This window comes from Scyliorhinus canicula, chromosome 4 (assembly GCF_902713615.1).
Source record: "Scyliorhinus canicula chromosome 4, sScyCan1.1, whole genome shotgun sequence".
NCBI classification, from domain to species: Eukaryota; Metazoa; Chordata; class Chondrichthyes; order Carcharhiniformes; family Scyliorhinidae; genus Scyliorhinus; species Scyliorhinus canicula.
The window spans coordinates 194,650,429-194,672,392 of NC_052149.1; the positions used below are offsets into that span (position 1 = coordinate 194,650,429).

General features: G+C 45.9%; 1 protein-coding gene across 1 annotated transcript in view; it reads right to left on the bottom strand.

The window, feature by feature from the left end:
• smad5 (SMAD family member 5) overlaps positions 1 to 20,819 on the bottom strand; it is a 55,973-nt gene extending 35,154 nt beyond the window's left edge. The window contains exon 1 of the mRNA XM_038795796.1: positions 20,769 to 20,819. The gene's annotated coding sequence lies outside the window, so the exon portion shown is untranslated. The remainder of the gene's footprint in view (positions 1 to 20,768) is intronic.
• Positions 20,820 to 21,964: the final 1,145 nt, after the last annotated feature.

Genomic DNA, 21,964 nt, shown 5'->3' on the forward strand with positions numbered 1-21,964 from the left:
TAGTTTTAAGAAAAGCTGATTTAGAATAGTGACAATACCCTGTTAGTCATTGCTCAGAATTAATTTTTCAATGCAAGATTCATGTGTTAAATACACTATTAACCATACTATCAATTTCAATACTAGATTTCTTTATAATGCCTGATAATTGGCCATGTATAGTGAATTTTGTCAAAGAAAGCAAGACAGCCAATAATTATATATCAAAAACTAATTAGGAGTAGAATACACCATTTCTAATAAAACTTTAGTTTCCAGTTCAAACCAATTTCAAAAATAACACTGGAAAATGGTGAAGCCAAATAATAATTTTAGGGAAAAATCTACACTATTGCAGGATTGTCACTACATGGAACAACATTACTTTTTAGAATATAAAAGCTACCTGCAGTTATCTATACTTCAAAATTCTGGCCTTGAAGCAAAGTTTGTTTACAAACAGAATACAGTAATACCTTCTATCATCATTCAATCAAACCAACTTAATGGAAAATTTACTGCAGAATTTATTGGGAGTTATACAGATTTACAATTATCTTAATCGTATTCTCTAAGTAACTTATGTTCCTATTGTGTCATTGCAATTCGTTACCAAACGCAACTATTTACAACAAATTAACTCTGAACTCGTAGGCCTTCATTTTTATTAGTTTGGATTCGAATGGTGATTAGTTTTAGAATCAATGCTTTGCACTCTGCGGAACACATTCTCCAGAAACAATAATGCAGTACATCTACAGGTCACTAATTTAAGGGAGGGTGTTATGGTGATAAGAAGGAAGCAATGTGCCGTGCCACTGTGTTGATAAGCAATGGTAAATTCTGATCCAGATTCCCTTGTGAATGGTTGCATAAGCAAGCATGAACAATTAAAAGCTGGCAGAAGGCACATGTGGAACTTGGCAAGAGGATGTCTGCTGTAAAGATGTTTCCTTTGTTGTTGCTCGAGCTGACAAACAACATTGTTCCCACAATTAACATCCTTGCCTTTTTTTCAGCTGTTCAGTAGTTTTGAATAAAAAGGGCTGATAATGTTCCCACATTCAGCTGTGACACGTGAATTGCAAAAAAGGCTATATCGCAAACTCTATTTTTGGAAAAAGATTTAATGCTGCCTTAATACCAAAAACCACACACAGCTATTTTACAATATATGGGTAAACCTGGACTTTAGACCATGCTGGAGTTCAGTTAATTATCACTTCCTTCCTAAACTCCCTCCACCTACAGAGTTCATCACACGGGGGAACAAGCCTTTCACAGCCTGGGATTGTTCCAAAGCTCTTCATAGTCAATGAACTATTCTGATTTGTGGTAACTGTTATATAGGCAAATAACAAAGATTTTACAAATAGCTTGAGGTAAATGACCAATGACAAGATGGATAATTGGAATTCTTACCCAAAATATAATAGAAAATATCTAGAAAAGAAAAATATAATTGCCTCCATAAATTTCCAAACAGAGGATTACAGAACCCCATGAAGCAACATCAAGGGCTGACAACGGTAATGTAGTTGATGAAATATATTGCATCACGTGGCAGATGCATGATTACGGTCAGAGCATGTGAAGACAGGAGGTATAACGGAGAACAAGCTTTAACATTACTGACAGGATTGTTCCAAAAAAAATGAGTACAGAGTTGGGGTTTTTATGCAGAGGGAGATGGTTTTGTTTTGGAGGCAAAGGTAGTTATTCCGCTTACAAAATAAGGTGGGAAGTGGTGTTTCACAAGAATTGATACATAAATGATGGGGTTCAGGAATCCTCTTAAATGCATCTGTGCTAGATCATCTCAATATTGAGTTCCACATTCTACCCACTCTTTGGGTGAAGAATTTAATTCAACAGGGGATATTGGTGACAATATTCTATTCATGGCTCCAAATTCTAGTCTCCCCTGAAAGTGGAAACATCTTCTCTGTGACTATCTTATAAACAAATCATGTTATAATCTTATATCAAGTCAGCGTCTCAATTTATTTCCTGGAGAAAAGAGCAATAGTCTGTTCCATTTTTCCGTACCAATATAATTTCTCAGTTCTGCTATTATGATGGTAAATCTTTTTGACATATTCTTCAGTGTTTCCATATCTTTACATATACAATTATACAAATCACAAAGTAACTACATGGGGTAATAAGCCCTGGAAACAAAAGCAAACAAGGAACCAGGGTTCATTTTCAGAAGAATATCATTGAAAAAGTTGTGTTAAGCTTGTCGTGCGGCATGGTGGCACAATGGTTAACACTGCTGCCTCACTGCACCTGGGAACCGGGTTCAATTCCAGCCTTGAGTGACTGTGTGGAGCTTACACATTCTCCCCAAGTCTGTGTGGGTTTCCTTCAGTGTTCCAGTTTCCTCCCACTGTCCAAAGATCTGCAGGTTAGGTGGCTTGGCCATGCTAAAATTTCCCCTTAATGTCCAAAGATGTGCAGGTAACGACAGGTTATGGGGATGGGACAGGGGAGTGGGACTAGGTAGGGTGCTCTTTCGGGGGTCAGTGCAGACGCAATGGGACAAATTGCCTCCTTCTGCACTGTAGAGATTCTATGGATTGTATAAATCCTTGGTTAGATCACATTTAGACTACTGTGTACAATTCTGATCTGAATATAACAAAAAGGATATAGAAGAACAGGGAAATATGCACAAAAAAAAAATTACTAGAACAATACCTGAACTGCAGTTACACTTTCAGGAAAGATTAAAGAGGTTTCTGCTCTTTTCTGTAGAAAAGAGAAGACTGAGGGGTGGTGAGCTGATACATAAACATGCGATGTTTCCACTTAAGTGACCAGAATTTGGGATTATAAATATATGAATTATTAATACATCTAATGGGGAATTTAGGAGAGAAGTCTTCACCCAGAGTGCTTAGAATGTGGGACACATAACAAGTAATTGAGGTAATTACCATACATTTGTTTTTAAGGGGAAGCTAATTAAACAAAAGGATGAAAGGAATTGAAAGATATGTAGATAGATAGGATTAGATGTAGCAAGGTGGAGGGTGGCTCATAAACAGCCTTTTGGACCAAATGACCTGTTTTTGGTACTGTAAAACCATGCAATCCCACCGAATAATCTGCTTTTGATGGTGTTGGGTGAGGGATATGTTGGCCTGGACACCAGAAAAATCTCTACTACAAATTGCACTGTGGGAATGTGTGTCTATGCAAGAAGACAAACGGGTCTCAGTTTAACATTACTGACAGGATTGTTCCAAAGTATCAAAATGTAGGTTATATGATCAACTTACAAACAGACTTTCTAGCTCAGAGATGGCTGCTACTGGAATCAAAGATGACACTTGTATTCAACTGACGTGTACCTGTCTGTACACTTAGCACTACAAGCAATTTGATTCTACATTGCTGCTGAACTTGGAAATGTAAACCACATACAATACGAACTCCAAAGCAGACAGAGAAAGGCCATCATCACTTCACGCCCCAATGTTGGATTCAGGTTGTATTCACAGTACTGCAGCTGTAGTATGAATGCATCCACACTCAGTCCTCTCCATCTTTATACTTCAAACTACTCATCAAAGACAGTTCAGGAATGTGAGAGCATTTACTCATTAGAAATATGAAAGAGTGAAACATTTCTACACATGATTTTCCTGGAGTAGACATACACGTATTAATTATATAACTTCAATTATACACAACATTTTTTCCCAGACTATGTGCATTGTGAATCACGGTGTCAGATCAGCAGACTGAGGAGGGGCAGCACGGTGGCAGCGTTTAGCACTGCTGCCTCACAGCGCTGAGGACCCGGTTTCGATCCCAGCCCCGGGTCACTGTCCATGTGGAGTTTGCACATTCCCCCTGTGTCTGTGAGGGTCTCACCCCACACCCAAAGATGTGCAAGGTAGGTGGATTGGCCACGCTAAATTGCCCCTTAATTGGAAAACAATTATTGGGTACTCTAAATTTATAGGTGAAAAAAAAATCAGCAGGCTGACAAATAAACTGACTTCTAATAATTAGAGCTATAAAGTAATCACAGCTGACTGGCAATTTTTAAGTCATCTAAAATAAGCTCCTAAACCTACCAAGTATCTGTTACTTTGATATTACCCCCTCTCCACACAGAAAATTCCAGTGGGTAAAGAGACTAAAAGACTATTTAAATACTTGAACATATGACAACAAATAAATTAATTGCCTAGATTTTGCAGACAGCAGCAAAGCTTCGAAAAAGCTGCCCACAAAAGATTCGGCAGCCACCACATAATTTATTCGCTTTATTCTGGTGTCAGTTTCAATATGGTGCCTTCTATAGGGGATCAGTAGCATCCAGAGACTGTGCAGATTGATCAATCGTATTGATTAATTTGCAGCCAGCAAAGTAGGAAATAAAAGGCATAAAGACTTGCACTAATACAGAATTTTTCACGACCACCAGGCATTGCAAAGCACTTTACAAAAATGTGGCAGCCATTTTGAGCACAACAATTTGCCAGAAATAGCAATGTGATAATGACCTGGTAATCCATTTTGTGATGCTGATTGAAGGATAGCTATTGGCCAGGACACCAGGAATAACTCTTCAGCTCTTCTTCAAAATAGAGCAATGAGACCTCAGTTCAACATCTCATTTGAATGAAAGCACCTGTGACAGTACAGCACTCCCTCAGTATTACACTGGAGCTTCCGCCCTGGAGTGGGACTTGGAAGCCAGAACCGGAGCACGGATTATAACTTGCATTTTAATTGTTGCACAGAAAGCAAAAATAAAGATTGGAACAGACTGCCCACATGGGAGAAATATCAAAAGGGGAAACATTAAAATCAACCAATTTTTAAATGTCCTTGAGGAAATGAGAATTTAAACTTGTAAAATTAGTTCTTCCAAGGTCATAGGTTGTTCAGTAGTATACAACTTAGTATGCCATTAAAAAAACTCAGCTGCTCTTGGCAGAGTAAGTCTTAATATTTTAACTGGCTTTTACTTCCAGGGGCGAAATTCTCCGAACCCCCGCAGGGTCGGAGAATCGCCTGGGGCCGCCGAAAATCCTGCCCCCACCGTGGCAGAGATTCTCCGCCACCCGGGAAGTGGCGGGGGAGGGAATCACGCCACTCCGATCGGCGAGGCCCCTGCGGCAATTCTCCGGCCCGCGATGGGCCGAAGTCCCGCCGCTGGGAGGCCTCTCCCGCCGCCGAGGTTTGAACCACATCTGGTGGCGGCGAGATCGGCGGCGCGACCGGGCCCCTGGGGTCCTGGGGGGAGCACGGGGCGATCGGACCCCGGGGAGGTGCCCCCACGGTGGCCAGGCCCGCGATCGGGGCCCCCCGATCAGGGAGCAGGCCAGTGCCCTGGGGGCAATCTTTCTCCTCCGCTGCCGCCACGGCCTCCGCCATGGCGGAAGCGGAAGAGAAACCCACAGCGCGCATGCGCCGGTGGTGACGTCAGCGGCCTGGCGCATGCGCGAACCGGTGAAAGCCAGTCGGCGTGGTGCCAACCGCTCCAGCACCTGAATACCGCATCTTTGGGGAGGCCCGACCCTGGAGTGATTGGCGCCACTCCCCTACGCCGGGACCCCCCGTCCCGCCGGGTAGGGGAGAATCCCACCCCAGATTTCCATATTTAACAGCACATCAAGATGCCAGTGGTTACTGTCAGTCTTATGGGGTAACAGCGGTGAGTGCTGATAGTTTACGGTGATTACAATGACAAATTAAGGTCAATTAAGACAGTTCTTTTTTGAGGTGTTAAATTATGCACCACTATGCTTTCTGATGACAAGTATATCAAAATAAACTCAAAAATTGACAATTAATCGCTCTTCTCACTTACAGTTGCTCTCACTAATTCTTCCCATCAGCTTTTGTCACTTCCATCACGCTCCTGTTATGCTTTTTATTTTCTACAGTCCAGCTCTTACCACTTAACTATCCTTCACATTCACTTTGTTCCTTCTTTTATTTCTTGTTTTCTTACCTCTCTATTCCACTTACTACCTGAAATTAGGTGGACAGCAGCTGTCTTGTCCCTGCAGAGGGAAGTGGCATTGTCACTGGACTAGTAATCCAGAAACCCGAAGCAAGATCTGGGGACGCAGGTTCAAATCCCACCACAGCAGATGGGGAAATTAAAAGTCTAATCATGATCATGAAACCATTATCGATTGAACCATTGTCCTGAAAACCCATCTGATTCACTAATCTCCTTTAGGGATCTGATGTACTTCCCTGGGATCTGGCCTACATGTGATTCCAGATTCATAGCATATCCTCCTCTGAAATGGAGGGCAATTAGTCCATAGCAAGCAACACTCACCTCCCATAAAATTAATTTTTTCTAAAAGAGGTTTAAGTTGGCAATACCTGCTGTCAGGTATCAATATCCAGGTTTGGGGATCTACAGCAAGAACATCCAACTTAAAATAAAATCACATTCAGGGGTGATGAATTTAGTCTCATTTATTAGGGCAGAGTCATTTTTTAAAAGCATGGTTTATGGAAGCATGCACAGTTCTTCCTGCATATTCACCTTTCCTCAAACAAGCAAAAGGTATTTGCACCACCCTAATCAATATACAAACAAGGAGTAGGCCATTCAACCCCTCGAACCTGTTCCTCCATTTAATAAGAATGTGACTGATCTGACAGCAACCTCAAATCTGCACTCCACCAACTCTCAATAACCCCCTTGCTTATCAAGAATCTATCTACCTATCTCTGCCGTAAAATATTCTAAAACTCTGCTTCCACAACATTTTGAGGAAAAAAGTTCAAAAGACTCATGACCCTTTGAGTGAACAAATTTCACCTACCTCCATCTTAAATGGGTGATCCCCTAGTTCCAGATTCTTCCACAAGAGGAACATCCACTCCACATCTATCATGTCAAGAACTCGAAGGATCTTATAGGTAAGTTTCAATCAAGTCGGCTCTTACTCTTTTGAACTACAGTGGATACAAGCCTAGCCTGTCTAATCTTTCATCAGAAGATTTCATTTCAGGTATAAAAGCAAATTATTGCGGCTGCTGAAATCTGAAACGAAAGAGATAATGCTGGAAAATCTCAGCAGGTCTGGCAGCATCTGTGGGGAGAGAAAAGAGCTAACGTTTCGAGTCCAATGATTCTTTGTCAAAGCTGGTATTTTCAAGTAATGGTCTGGTAAACCTTCTCTGAACTGCTACCAACTCATTAACATTTTTCCTTAAGGTGACCAATACTGTACACAGCACTCAAAATGTGATCTCACTGGTGCCTTGTACAGTTGAAGCATAACCTCCGCGCTTTGTATTCAATTCCCCTCGCAATAAATGATAACATTCTATTTGCTTCCCCAATTACTTGCTATATCTGCACACTAGCTTTTTGTGAATCATGCATTAGAACACCCACATCCCTCTGCTCCTCAGCGATCTGCAATCTCTCACAATTTAGATAAAATGCTTCCTTTTACTCTTCCTGCCAAAATGGACAATCTCACATTTTCCCACATTATACTCCATTTGCCAAATTTTTGCCCAAATTGAAATCAGCTAAATTAGGCTCAGCCAGAGATCAAATGGGACTGAGAAGCACTGGAAGATTGCACAATTTAGCCATTTCAATTCAGCTGAACAGGAGCTTTATTTTTATAAATAGCACTTCTGGTAACATGATTAAGCGAAATATGATTCTTGCCAGAGTTTGGTGCTGGAGGAAATTCAGGCTAGCTATGTTTATGTGAGACATAGAAGGATGGAAGGAGGGGGAATCCTCATGAAATACATGCAGTCTGATGTAGGCCATAATATATCCCCACAGGGAACACATTTCCAGTTAGTGTTGGAAAATTTAATTACAGGAGCCAAAGACCTCTGTTCAAGGGTATAAGACAGCATAGTAACAGAGAGACATGAGTAGACCATACTGCATCTTGAGCATGTTGCATCATTCAATTAGATCATGGTAGATCTATAGCTCAACTCCATCAAAAGAGGGTGAAGATTTTTTATGTCAACTCATATGGCACAGCAGCACAGTGATTGGCACTGTTGCTTCACAGCTCCAGCGTGCTAGGTTCGATTACCGGCTTGGGTCACTGTCTGTGCGGAGTCTGCATGTTCTTCCAGTGTCCGTGTGGGTTTCCTCCGGGTGCTCTGGTTTCCTCCCACGAGTCCCTAAAGACATGCTTGTTAGGCGAATTGGACATTCTGAATTTTCCCTCTGTGTACCCAAACAGGCACTAAGTGTTGCGACTAGGGGATTTTCACAGTAACTTCATTGCAGTATTAACATAAGCTTACTTGTGACAATAATAAAGATTATTATTACTGCAGGCGAATCTGGATAACATTCAAATTTATGCTGATAGATAACATTTGTATCATACCATTTTCCAGATAAAAGCAAAGAGAAAGTGTGGTCATTATCCCTAACCTTCAACAGCAATACCAACCAACTTAAGGATATACTGACCAGAAGCTTAACTATGCCCAGCCATTATGACTCTCAGTCTCATGGCTGTCTGAAATTAGACCCCTTCACAGTTTTAGACAACACTGACTTGGGTCAGCAAATATGATCAAAATTCAACTGTTTTTTCTTTGAAGATTGAACAACATTATATAAAAGCTTATACAAAGAAAATACTATAAATGCTGGAAATCTGAAATGAAAAACAAAATGCCAGAAATAGTCAGTAGGTCAGGAGTTAACATTTCAGGTCGATGATGACCCTTCAACAGATTGAGGAAAGATAGGTTTTCAGCAAGTGAAATGGAAGATGGCGAAGAAAGGGACGGTGTAGGGGCTTCCGGTGGTGGCATGTGAGGAAGAGGTCACGCTTGGCTAGCTCCGACAAGGATCGTGTTTTTAGGCCTTTTTGCCCGATTTTTGGGGAATTGCTTTCAGGAAAGCACTTTGGATCAGTACTACAGGGTTCGCAAAAGAAAAGGAAAGGAAGCAAGAAACCCACAGTGGACAAGGAGGCTTATCGCATTTCCTCAGCTGAAAAAATGGCGACGGCAACGAAGGTGAACCCCCCCCCCCCCCCCCCCAAGAGAACCCTACTCCAGAGTGGCTGATAACTAGGAATCAGCTGCAAATGCAGTTCGACTTGGGTGTCCACGGCAAAGGGGTGCGTCAGCTGTGGCGCTCGAGGGGGGATGCTTTAGGAGCATGGGGGGAAGGAAGGCCACCTTTTGGCACACCAGCTGAGCCAGCTTTCCAGATCGTACAGATCAGGGACTTGGATGGCAGCTTGGTTTCCGCTTCAAGGGAAGTTAACGTGGTGTTTGAAACTTTCTATAGGGATATTTATAGGTCAGAGCACATGGGGAGTAGGTCAGACATGGTGGAGTTCCCTGGGTGGGTTCCGCTTCCCGGTGGTAGAGAGAGACAGCAGGGAAGAGTTGGAGGCTCCATTAAGCTCTGCAGATGTACAGAGGAGCATTTGGCTGATGTAAACAGGTAAGGCTCTCAGCCCTGATGGGTTTCCTGTTTTATAAGAGGTTTGGGGGCGAGTTGGTGCCATTGATAGTAGATTTATTCAATGACTCTCTAGCTCGGGGATTGTTGCCTGATACACTTTCGCAGGCTTCTATCTTCCTCATTTTGGAAAAGCATAAGGACCCCACGGAATGAGGTTCATGCAGGCCCATCTCGCTTATGAATGTGGACGTCAAGCTATTGGCTAAAGTGCTGGTGCTGTGATTGGAGTGCTCTATTCCGAAGACAGGCTTTGTGAAGGGGCGGAAGCTATCAGCTAATATACGGAGGGTTCTGAACATTGTCCTTTCCCTTGCTCCAGCCCCCGAACCAGATGTGATTATATCTACGGGTGCTGGGAAAGGGAGGAATACCATGGAGGTATTCCTCGAACCTGGTGGTGATCTCCGCAAAGAAGTCGATGAATGGTTGCCACCTCCGGGCGAACCCTAACACTGACCCTCTCAAGGCGAACTTAATCTTATCCAGGCCGAGAAAGCTTGCCTTTTCAGTTAACCAGGCCTCGACTTTGGGGGCTTTGAGTCCCTCCAAGCTAATAATATCCGTCTCTGGGCTACCAGGGAGGCAAAGGCCAGAACATCTGCCTCTTTCTCCTCCTGGACTCCCGGATCTTCCGACACCCCAAAAATCACCACCTCTGGACTCATTGCCACCCTTGTTTTCAATACTCTGGACATGACGTCCGCAAACCCCTGCCAATATCCCCGCAGTTTTGAACACGCCCAGAACATGTGGACATGGTTCGCTGATCTTCCGGCACATTTTACACACCTGTCCTCCACCCCAAAGACCTACTCATCCGGGCCATTGTCATATTGAATTGGATCAAGTAGAGCCTTGCGCATGTAGCGGTCGCTTTGACTCTGCTCAACGTGTCCGCCCATAAGCCATCTTCCATCTCTCCCCCAAGCTCTTCCTCCCACTTACACTTCAGCTCCTCGGTCTGCATCTCCTCCGCCCCCATTAGTTCTTTGTAGATGTCCGAGACACTCCCCTCCCCCACCCATCCCCCAGACACTACCCTATCCTTAGTGGCAGGAGTGGGAAGGATGCTACCTGCCTGCGCAGAAAGTCCCACACCCGTAAATATCTGAAGTAATTCCCTCTTGCCAACCCAAACTTCTCCTCCAGCGCCCTCAAGCTAGGGAAGCTCCCTTCCAGGAACAGGTCCCCCATCCTCTCAATTCCCACCCTTCCCAATACTCGAAACCCCCCATCCAGGCTCCCTGGGGCAAACCGGTGGTTGTCACATATTGGGGAACCAAACCGATGCTCCCACTGCTCCAACATACCTCCTCCAATGACCCCAGATCCTCAAGGCCACCACCACCACGGGACTGGTGGAATATCTTGCCGGCGGGAACGGCAGAGGTGCTGTTATCAATGCCCGCAGGCTGGTGCCCCTACATGAAGCTGCCTCCATCCGCTCCCAAACCGACCCCGCCCCCACCACCCACTTCCTTATCATAGCAATATTGGTCGCCCAGTAGTAATTACTGATGTTTGGCAGGGCAAGCCCCCCCCCTTCCCCCGAACCCTTGCGAGCATTGCCTTCTTCACCCGCCCAAAGACCCCTACCAGACTTACTCGCCCAAAGCCCAAAATGGTTTTATTAATCCTCTTAAAAAAGGACCTCAGGGTGAAAATTGGGAGGCACCAGATTACAAATAAAAATATCGGTAGGACCGTCATCTTAACTGTCAGCACCCACCCAGCCAGCGACAGCGGTAGCGCATCCCATTTCCGAAACTCACCCCTCATCTGCTCGACCAACCGGGACAAGTTCAGCTTTTGTAACCGGCCCCAGTCGCGTGCCACTTGTACCCTAGGTGCCTAAAACTGTCCCCGACTAACCTAAACGGTAGCTCCCCCAGCCGCCCCTCCTGACCTCTTGCCTGGACTACAAACATCTCGCTCTTTGTCATGTTCAGTTTATATCTCGAGACCCTATATTCAGCGAGACCCTATGTTCCACCTCCCCACCGAACCAACCCCTTCAAACTCTCAGAGCAATTGTCAGCGGCTCTATAGCTAACACAAACATCAGTGGGAAGAGGGGACATCCCTGTCTTGTCCCCCAGTGCAGTCTAAAATAGTCCACGGTCGGCCTATTCATCCTTGCCCTAGCCTTCGGGGCCTGGTACAACAGCCTAACCCAGTCAATAAAGCCCCTACCGAACCAAATCATCCCAGCACCTCCCATCAATAGTCCCACTCCACCCGGTCGAATGCCTTTTCCGCATCCATTGCCACAACTACCTCAACCTCCCTACTCTCCGGGGACATCATAATCACATTGAGCAGCCTTCTTATATTGGCCACCAACTGCCTGCCCTTGACAAACCAGGTTTGATCCTCCATAATCACATCCGGCACACAATCTTCAATCCTGGAGGCCAAAACTTTGGCCAGCAACTTGGCATCCACATTAAGCAGGGAGATCAGCCTATATGACTATATGGTTCTTGTCCCGCTTCAATATCAATGAAATAGTGGCCTGTGACATCGTCGGAAGCAGCACCCCTCTGTCCCTCGCCTCATTGAAAACCTTGACCAACAACGGCCCTAATATCCCAGAGAATTTCTTGTAGAATTCCACCGGATACCCGTCCGGCCCTGGGGCCTTACCCGACTGCATTGCCTTCAAGCCCTCAGCTATTTCTTCGGCCCTGATCAGGGCCCCCAGCTCATACACCAGCTCCCTGCCAACCCTTGGGAAGGTCAGTCCATCCAAAAAGCGCCTTATCCCCATGGGCCCCGTGGGGGGCTCCGAGCTATAGAGTCTGCTGTAAAAGTCCCTGAACGCCCTGTTTAGCCCAGCTGAGACCCCTACCAGATTCCAATCCCCATTGACCACCCTTTCTATTTCCCTGGCCACCTCCCTCTTCCTAAGATGCTGTGCCAGCCTTCTCCCCATGTTCATAAAATGCCCCCTCGCCTTTCTAAGCTGCTCCACTGCCTTGCCTGTGGACAACACCACCAACTCAGCCTGCAGCCTCTGACATTCCCTTAACACCTCCACCCCCGGGTCGATGCACACCTCCTATCTATCTGTAAGATCTCCTTAACTAGTCGGTCCATTTCTGCCCTATCCATCCTGTCCCTATGAGCCCGGATCAAAATCAGCTCCCCTCTCACCACTGCCTTCAGCGCCTCCCAGACCACCACTGCTGAGACTTCTCCCCCCCCCCCCCCCCCCCCCGTGTCATTGACCTGCAGGTAGTTCTCCATGCACTTCCTCACCCTCTCACACACCGCCTCGTCCACCAACAAGCCCACGTCCAATCTCCATTGCGGGCGCTGCAAGCTCTCCTCACTAACCTGCAGTTTCACCCAATGTGGGACATGATCTGAAATAGTGATGGCCGAGTATCCGGTGTCCACAACCCCCGCCAGCAAATCCCTGCTCAGAATGAAAAAAATCAATCCGGGAGTAAACCTTATGCACATGCAAATAAAAAGAAAACTCCCTTCCCGTCGGCTGCCTAAACCTCCATGGGTCAACCCCCCCCCCCCCCAATCTGCTCCATGAACCCTATCAGTTCCTTTGCCATTGCTGGCACCCTCTCCGTTCTCGAACACGACCGGTCCAGGCCGGGGTCGATGACCGTATTAAAATCCCCTCCCATCACCAACTTGTGCGAATCCAGGTCAGGTATCTTCCCCAGTGCCTTCTTTATGAATTCTACGTCGTCCCAGTTTGGCCCCTACACGTTAACCAAGACTACCTTCCTCCCCTCCAGTTTACCACTCACCATGACCCCCCCCCGGTCTGAGACTATACTGCCCACCTGGAATTGCACCCACTTATTGATTAAAATCGCCACCCCTCTAATCTTGGTGTCCAGCCCTGAATGAAAGACCTGACTGACCCAACCCTTCCTTAGCTTGGCTTGATCCGCCACTCTCAGGTGTGTCCCCTGCAACATTACCTTCTGCCTTCAGAGCCCTCAGATGCGCGAACACACGTGCCCTCTTGACCGGCCCATTCGGCCCTCTAACATTCCAGGTGATCAGCCTGGTTGGGGGGCACCACGCCCCCCCCCCCCCTCCGCCGATCAGCCATCCCCTTTCCTGGGCCCACCCCCAGCCCATGTGTCACGCCTCCTTCGGCCTGCCTCTGGCAGCCCCCACCCCCAACCTCCTCTCTGTCCCAAAACCTAAGTCCCTCCCACATCAGCAGAGTAACTCCCCCCCCCCCCCCCCCCCCCAGCAACACCACTTTGTAATCTAACACCTGCCATACCTTGAATATATACAACTCCCCACTGTGCTTCCGTAGACTAGCTCACCCAGCTAGCCTGATGACCCTCGCCTCCGGTGCCAAGAAATCTCCCACCTCTTGTTCCCTACTTCCCTCCCCCCTGCCCATCGAAACCACTTCCGTCCTCAGATCGAGACCAAACAATCACCCAATTACCATAGGAGACAACAAAAACCCCACAAAGAACCCCCCCAATAGTGCAAATTAAAGTAATAAAAAAGTCAAAGTAAAAAGCCCCCACCAGCCATCCCCACCAAAACACCGTAAACCCATAGAAACCGAGTAACTTTTACTTCCCCATCTTCACCCAAACTTAAAAGCAGAAGAAAAACGACAATCAAAACGTATAAACATCACTCGGAAAAGTTACAACTTAAAAGAAAAAGTTCTCAGTTCAGCACCAGCCCTTTCTTCTTGGCAAAGTCCATCTCGTCTTGGGGCGACTCAAAAAATGGTGCTGGTCCTCGTGCGTAACCCAAAGACGCACCAGGTATAGCAGCCCGAATTTCACCTTCTTCTTAAACAGGATCTCCTTCACTTGCTTGAAGGAAGTACCTTTTTGAAGTACTGGAGGGATTTTGACTTGGGCAGCATTTTATACAACGGCCGCACCAATGTGATAAAGCCCCTGCGGCCGGTGTACACACTAATGCCTTGAGTTTGGGATGTTTTCCACTGGGTAGGGGTACAAGGCAGGGGTGCCCATTGTCGCCGCTCATTCGTGCTAGCAGTAGAACCTTTAGCTGTCGCGCTGAGGTCTTCAGGTGAATGCAAGGGGAAATAAGGCAGGAAGAGGGGGCGCATAGGGTGTCTCTATATACAGATAACCTGCTCTTGTATGTTACAGACCCAGTCTCCTCCATTGACAAAATGATGAAACTATTGAGGAGCTTTGACTCCTTTTCAGGCTATAAGTTGAACTTGGAGAAGAGCGAATATTTTCCGGTTAACCCCCCCTGGGAGGGGCGCCAATCTAGGAGTACTGCCTTTGTCTTGCCGGGGTAGCTTCCAGTATCAGACTATCCGGGTGGCCCATAATTGGTCCATGCTTCATAGATTAATACAACTCTGGTGAGTTGGGGAGGCCCAATTTACAGAGGTGGGATAACCTTCGACTGTCCCTGGATGGCAGGGTCCAGACGATTAAGATGCCAATTCTGCTAGGGTTCCTACCTCTGTTCCAATGCCTCCCCGTTTTCCTTACCAAGTCCTTTTTTGCTATGGTAAACAAGTTGGTGACTGCTTTTATTTGGGCGGGTAAGTCACCAAGAATTTGCACGGTGTACCTTCAGAGGGACCTGATGTCTGGGGCCTGGCATTACCCAATTCTTTCCTCTATTATTGGGTGGCCAATGTTGAGAAGGTGCTTGGGTGGCATCAGACTCCATATGGGGGGCATGGAGGTAAGTTTGTGTAAGGGTTCGAGTATGCAAGCTTTTGTTATGGCTTTGTTCTCCTCATGCAGGTATTCCTCGAACCTGGCGGTGATCTTCACATTAAGGATATGGAGGTAGTTTAGGCAGCATTACAAGCTGAGTGCCATATCATTGCTGGCCCCCATATGCAGTACCCATTTGTTTGTGCCATCGGGTTTAGAGCCACGTTTAAGTTGTGGGAAGGTACGGGCTAGGGAGTGCTTTAAGGATCTGTTCATGGGGGGGGACTGTTCGCCAGTTGGGAGGAGTTCTCGGCAAAAGTACAACTATCAGGGGCACGTCTGTTTCGATATTATCAATTACATGGTTTTATTCACAAGGCTTGTCCTACATTTCCCTTAGCGCTGCAACATTCCATGTTGGGGAAAATCCTATTGTCGACGTGCTCGGGGGGGGTGGGGGGGCCATTTCAAATAGTTATGGGCAGATCATGTCAATGAAAGTTGCTACATTGGAGGGGGTGAGGGAGACTTGGGAAGTGAAGCTGGGACACATTCTGAATGAGAAAGTGTGGAATGAGACTCTTTGTAGGGTGAATTCCACCTCATCCTGCACGTGGCTCAGCCTGATTCAGCTTAAGGCAGTACATGGTGCTCATCTGACTAAGGCTAGGATGAGTGGGTTCTTTGATGAAGTGTAGTGGTAACAAGTGTGAGCGTTGCTCTCTTGGGCCTGCTAATCACATCTCAATGTTCTGGTCATGTTGAAGGATGGTAAGCTTTTGTGTCTCCTTCTTTAGCACAATGTCAACGATTCTTAACATTGATCTGGAGCCTTGTCCATTGGTGGCCATTTTCCAGGTGTTGGACTTGCCGGGGTTGCAGACCGGGGTGAAGGCAGATGTTCTTGCTTTCGCCTCGCTGATAGCCCGGAGGAGAGTTCTGGTGGGATAGAGATCTTCCACTCTGCCTAGCGCCTCGGCCTGGTTAGGTGACCTCATGGAATTTCTATATTTGAAACGGGTCAAGTACGCCGTTAGAGGATCGATGGAGGGATTCTACCCAAGGTGGCGGACATTCATTCATACTTTAACGAATTAGTCACCATCAGCTGTTAGAAGATTGGGGGCGGTGTAATATTATTGCTGGGGGTAGAGTTGGGCTGTTGTTATAAAGTCTGTTCTGGGTTTCTTTTGTTTTTTTATATATATTGTTATTGTGAGTAGCCAATTATTTTTCTTTTCCAATTAAGGGGCAATTTAGCATGGCCAATCCACCTTACCAGCACATCTTTGGGTTGTGAGGGTGAAACCCACGCAGACATGGGGAGAACATGCAAATTCCACACGGACAGTGACCCAGGACCGGGATCGAACCTGTGACCTCAGTGCCATGAGGCAGCAGTGCTAACCACTGTGCCTCCATGCTGCCCTATCCACATGAACTCTTACCAAATTTTACACATGTACCATAGAAAGCATCCCTATCTGGCTGCATCACAGGTTGGTATGGCAACTGCTCAGCCCAAGACCAGAAGAAACTACAGAGTTGTGAATACACCCCAGTCCATCACGCGAACCTGCTTCCCATTCATTGACTCTGTCTACACCTCCCGCTGCCTTGGGAAAGCGGACAGCATAATCAAAGACCCGTCTCACCCGGGTTATTCTCTCTTCCATCGCAAGTCTGAGAACCCTCATCAACAGATTCAAACACAGCTTATTCCCCACTGTTACAAGACTCCTGAATGGCCCTCTTATGGACTGAACTGATATCTCTATGCATCTTCTCTACTTAGAACATAGAACAGTACAGCACGGACCAGGCCCTTCGGCCCTCGATGTTGTGCCGAGCAATGATCACCCTACTCAAACCCACGAATCCACCCTATACCTGTAACCCAACAACCCCCCCCACCTTACTTTTTAGGACACTACGGGCAATTTAGCATGGCCAATCCACCTAACCCACACATCTTTGGACTGTGGGAGGAAACAGGAGCACCCGGAGGAAACCCACGCACACACGGGGAGGATGTGCAGACTCCGCACAGACAGTGATCCAAGCCGGGAATCGAACCTGGGACCCTGGAGCTGTGAAGCATTTATGCTAACCACCATGCTACCGTGCTGCCCCTACTGTTGTAGAACTATACTCCGTGTGCATCACCCAATGTCTATGTATTTACACTGTGTATTTATCCTTTGTCCTATGTTTCATGTATGGAACGATCTTCCTGGACTGTACATAGAATACTTTTCAATGTACCTCAGTACATGCAATAATAAATCTAACTCTAAAATTGTTGAACTCAACATTGAGCCCAGAAGACCTGAGTACTGAGTAAAAAGATGAGGTGCTGTTCACTGAACTTGCGTCAAGCTTCACTGGAGCATAGCAGCAGTCCACGGGCAAAAAGGTCAGAGTGGGAACAGATGCGGTCTGACCCGAGTATATCCAGCATTTTCTGTTTTTCTTATACAAAGACTGTCTGACTCTCATCCTGGCCTAGGTTCCACCCACCCCACCATTTAAGTACACTTTTAAATTTCACAGAATGAAAAACATGACCACAACACTATTTCTTTCTTTCCCACAGTCCTTAAAAATAGATACATAAATTTTACCCATTAAAGATTTGAAATTTGTTCTCTTACAAAAGAATTTGAGAAAGACAACATGGTTAAAAAATACTTGGAACTGCGAAAGTATTCCAGAGCTGATAGAACAGCAAGTGATGCATGCCGAGAAATTAGTTTCATTCATCTGCTCAGATCACAATCCAAATTCAGCTCAGAGTTGCACTTCAAAGCAAAAATACTCCAAGCCCAGATTCTGAGACTGAGGCCTTCAAAATAAAACTTAGCGGCCATGGACAGGGTAATGCTGGTGGTGCATTCTAGAAAGCAGTTACTCGATTAAGACTCTTCTCTCAGGGGAGACCCGAAAACACACAAGTCTCAGATATTCAGAAATCAAATCCAGTTTCAGAAAATGTAACAAGCTCACATGAGTGAAAAAAAGCAAATTACTGTGGATGCTGGAATCTGAAACTAAGAGAAAATGCTGGAAAATCTCAGCAGGTCTGACAGCATCAGTAAGGAGAGAAAAGGTGACCCTTTGTCAAAGCTTTTCCAGCATTTTCTTCTTATAAGTGAATCCTGTTGCAAGCATTGCTAACCTGTAATAATAGGTAAACCTAGTGTACATCCCACAGGACTTTTCCCCCAAAACAGGCTTTTTACAATTAATATGTATCTCATTTATAGTAAATATCCCAGGGTGCTTCACAGCAGCACCAAGTCACACAAAGCAATGTTAAAGCTAATGGCTAACTGCTCAGTGAAAGAGGTAGGTTTAAGGGGCGGGATTCTCCCAAATTCCTCGATGGCCCGACGGCGACATAAAAAAATGGTGCGAACCACTCCAGCGTCGGGCCAACCGGAAGTTGCGGAATCCTCCGTACAGGGGGCTAGGCTGGCGGCGGAGGGATTGGCGGCGCACCAACCGGCGGCGAAGGGCAGGCGCAAGTTAGTGCATGCGCAGAACTGCCGGTGTGGTTCTGCACATGTGCAGACCGGCCCGTGTATTCTTGTGCATGCACATGGGGTGTCTTCTCCACGCCGTCCATGGTGGAGCCCTATAGAAGTCGGCGCGGAACAAAGAAGTGCCCCCACGGCACAGGCCCGCCCCGCAGATCGGTGGGCCCCGATCGCGGGCCAGGCCACTATGGGGCCTCCCCCCGGGGCCAGATCCACCTGCGCCCTCCCCCAAGGACCGCATCAGCCGGCCTACCAGCCAGGTCCCACCGTGTGGAGAATCCTGCAGATGGAGTTTCTAAAAGGAGGAAAGTGAGTGTTAGAAAGGGAAGGCGACCAGCACTGATCTCGGACTGGTCCGAGCGGACCCTCCTGACTAGATCGGGGATGACCAGTCTCGGCCGGGTGTGGAGGCGACGGCCCATCAAGAGCTCCATTGGAGCAATGTCAGTCACGGCATGCAGTGTGGTGCTATAGAAGAAAACGTGCCAGGCAAGTGTCCCAGGATCCAGCTGTCAGCTCCTTCATGCCCAGCTTAAATATTTGGACTACTCTTTCGGCCAGTACATTCGAAGCCAGGTGGTAGGGAGCAGTCCTCACATGTCGAATCCCATTGGTGGAGGCGGATGCCATGACGTTATCAGACACCAGTACTTCATGGATTCCGTGCATACTGGAAATCTGTGTTTTATAAATTTGGAATATCCAATTTTTTTTCCAAATTAAGGGGCAGTTTAACATGGCCAATCTACCTAACCTGCACATCTTTGGTTTGTGGTAGTGAAACCCATGCAGACACGGGCAGAATGTGCAAACACCATACGGACAGTGACCTAGGGTCCTTTTAACCATTGTGCCACCGGGCTTAGTTTTTCCATGGTGGCCCGGGCGGTTGTCGTCTGCATCCGCACACTTCCAGCCACTTAGACTGAGCATCTACCAGGAGGAGGAACATTACACCCTGGAAAGGGCTCACAAAGTCGATATGAACCTGGGACCAAGGCCTTCCAGGCCATTCCAGAGGGTGGAGTGGGGCTGCCCATGGTAATCCTTTATGAGCCTGATATTGGGAGCATCACTGGGCTACTCGTTCAATTTCCACGTCGATGTCAGGCCACCAGACGTAGTGGCTATGCAGCACTCTTATTCAACCTCCCTAATGGACACGGGTAGGGCAGCAGGGTGGCGCAGTATTCCCGGGAGGCAAACGAGTGGGAGCCTGATGGGTCCAGGAAGGTTAGGCTTATTATAATGCTGTATGTGGGCCCCCCACAAGCTGTCAGGAAGGCCACAGTTTTGCACTCCTCGCCAATAATCACGTTTGTGTGGAAGAATTGTATCCCCTCTATGTACTGTCCCCAGTCACCTGCACCTGCATTGAATGGCTCCATCTTCCCAATATGCAAAATGGTGATGGCTTTTAGTGGGGCCCCTGGTGACCTAGACAAGGTAGACCGGGCACATAGCAACTGGGGTCAGCGACAGCTCCACTGAATCCTCATCGCCAGTGATAGATCAGAGGAAAGCAGCCACACATAAGCCTTAGGTTAGAGCACAAAGAGCTTTATTATTCCTTACAATCAAATCACCACCTCTTCCTGGAGGGTCTCCTTCCCCAACCTGCACCCAGGTCGAGGTATTTTTTTTTTCTTTTTAAACAGGGCTACACCCGTTATGGGGAATCCCTGCCCCTTTACTGGGCTAGTTCATATTTCCCGGAGAGCACAGGAAACCTGATGGTCCCTATCCCGTGACCTCTGTTGGGGTTATAACAGCGAGGTAAGTGCGTTGAAGATGGTTAGGGCGGGAACTGAACATTGTAATCATTATTTATATAGTTGTATATCTACTTGTGAAAGAAAAATGGTGGCAGCAAAAATATATAAACAGCAGCCTGATAGGATGCAGCCCCGAGTGGCACCACTCAAGTGGTTATCTTTTGTAGAATCTGTATTGATCTACATTTTAGCAAATCAATATGTCCAAATTACTTATTTTATAAGAGTAAAGCGTTGCCATGTATGCAATAGGTAGGTTTAATGCATTGCCCACAGATTTAATGCTTCAAACTATATATGCATGACTTCAAATTATGCATAGATTCAAATTAAAGAGCAAACTTACTATAAGTTCTTTCTCCAATTTTATGGTGATCACAAGGCCAGTGGTTCTTACTGGGGTGCTAAAACAGCAAAAGTGAGAATCTACTTAGTCTGCAGAAATAACAGGCTTAGCTTTGGCAAAATGATCAGTTGCTCACCCTTCTATATTGCAGTTTGAGACCAAATTTAATTTCATTATTATGTTAGGTCTCTAAACATTGTACAAGATTTGTAAATAAAATGGATGTTAAGAGTTCAATGTTAATCATCACAAAAGACAGCATAGGAGGCAGGGAAAGAGGGCATTTGTGTATTATTGAAGTATAATTACCACAAACTAAGTCAGCCACATAGTTCAAGGACAAGCAAAAGCTGTATTAATCTTCAAAGTTTTATACTTCAAAATACTCCCACAGCAACCAAAAAAATGTTATACATAAATGAATAAAGTATGAATACAAGTTTAGTATACAATTTCATATTTTGCATAACAGCATAGCAATTTATCCCCAATTTAATGAGTATTATTCAGATTCATGGTTTAGAAGTATGGCCACACCTGTAAATGACAAGATAAACTACTCAATAAAATGAATACACATGACAAAACAAATAATGCTGTTCATACGGTTTGCATAAGTAAGACTTTGCATTGTAAAAGTCAACAACCTTAAATCAAATATCTAGACATTCTACCACTCATACCAGCTGCCATCAGAAGAAATACATTCAAGGCATGACACTGCCATTACTATTAAACTGTCAAGATTGTCTGGGCCAGCTCTGTTAAACGTGACATTTGAAGTCGAGGCAGATGTTCTTGGTCCATGATAATCTACTTGCGAATGTATTCAAGTACAAGAACTATCTGAAAAGACAAATCAAGCAACAATGCAATAAAAGGCACTTTAACCAAAACTGGCAGTGAAAAATCCCCTTGCAAAAAAGAACAAAGATTTTCTTCATGCAAGAAAGCATTTTTTAAAACTTGTCTTAGTTACTTCATAATCCTCTCTTCATAATCCTCTCTTTTTATAAGTTAGGGCAGCTCAGCTCCTTTGCCATGCCTTTCAAGCACATGAATTATTCAGCCATCTTACAACAATATGATCAGACTTCCTGAATCGCACTAATGGGAAACAACGTTTCATTTCCCAACAGCCAAATCCTTTGCTACAAAATCAATACAAGATTTTCACAGGTCAAAAAAACAGAATT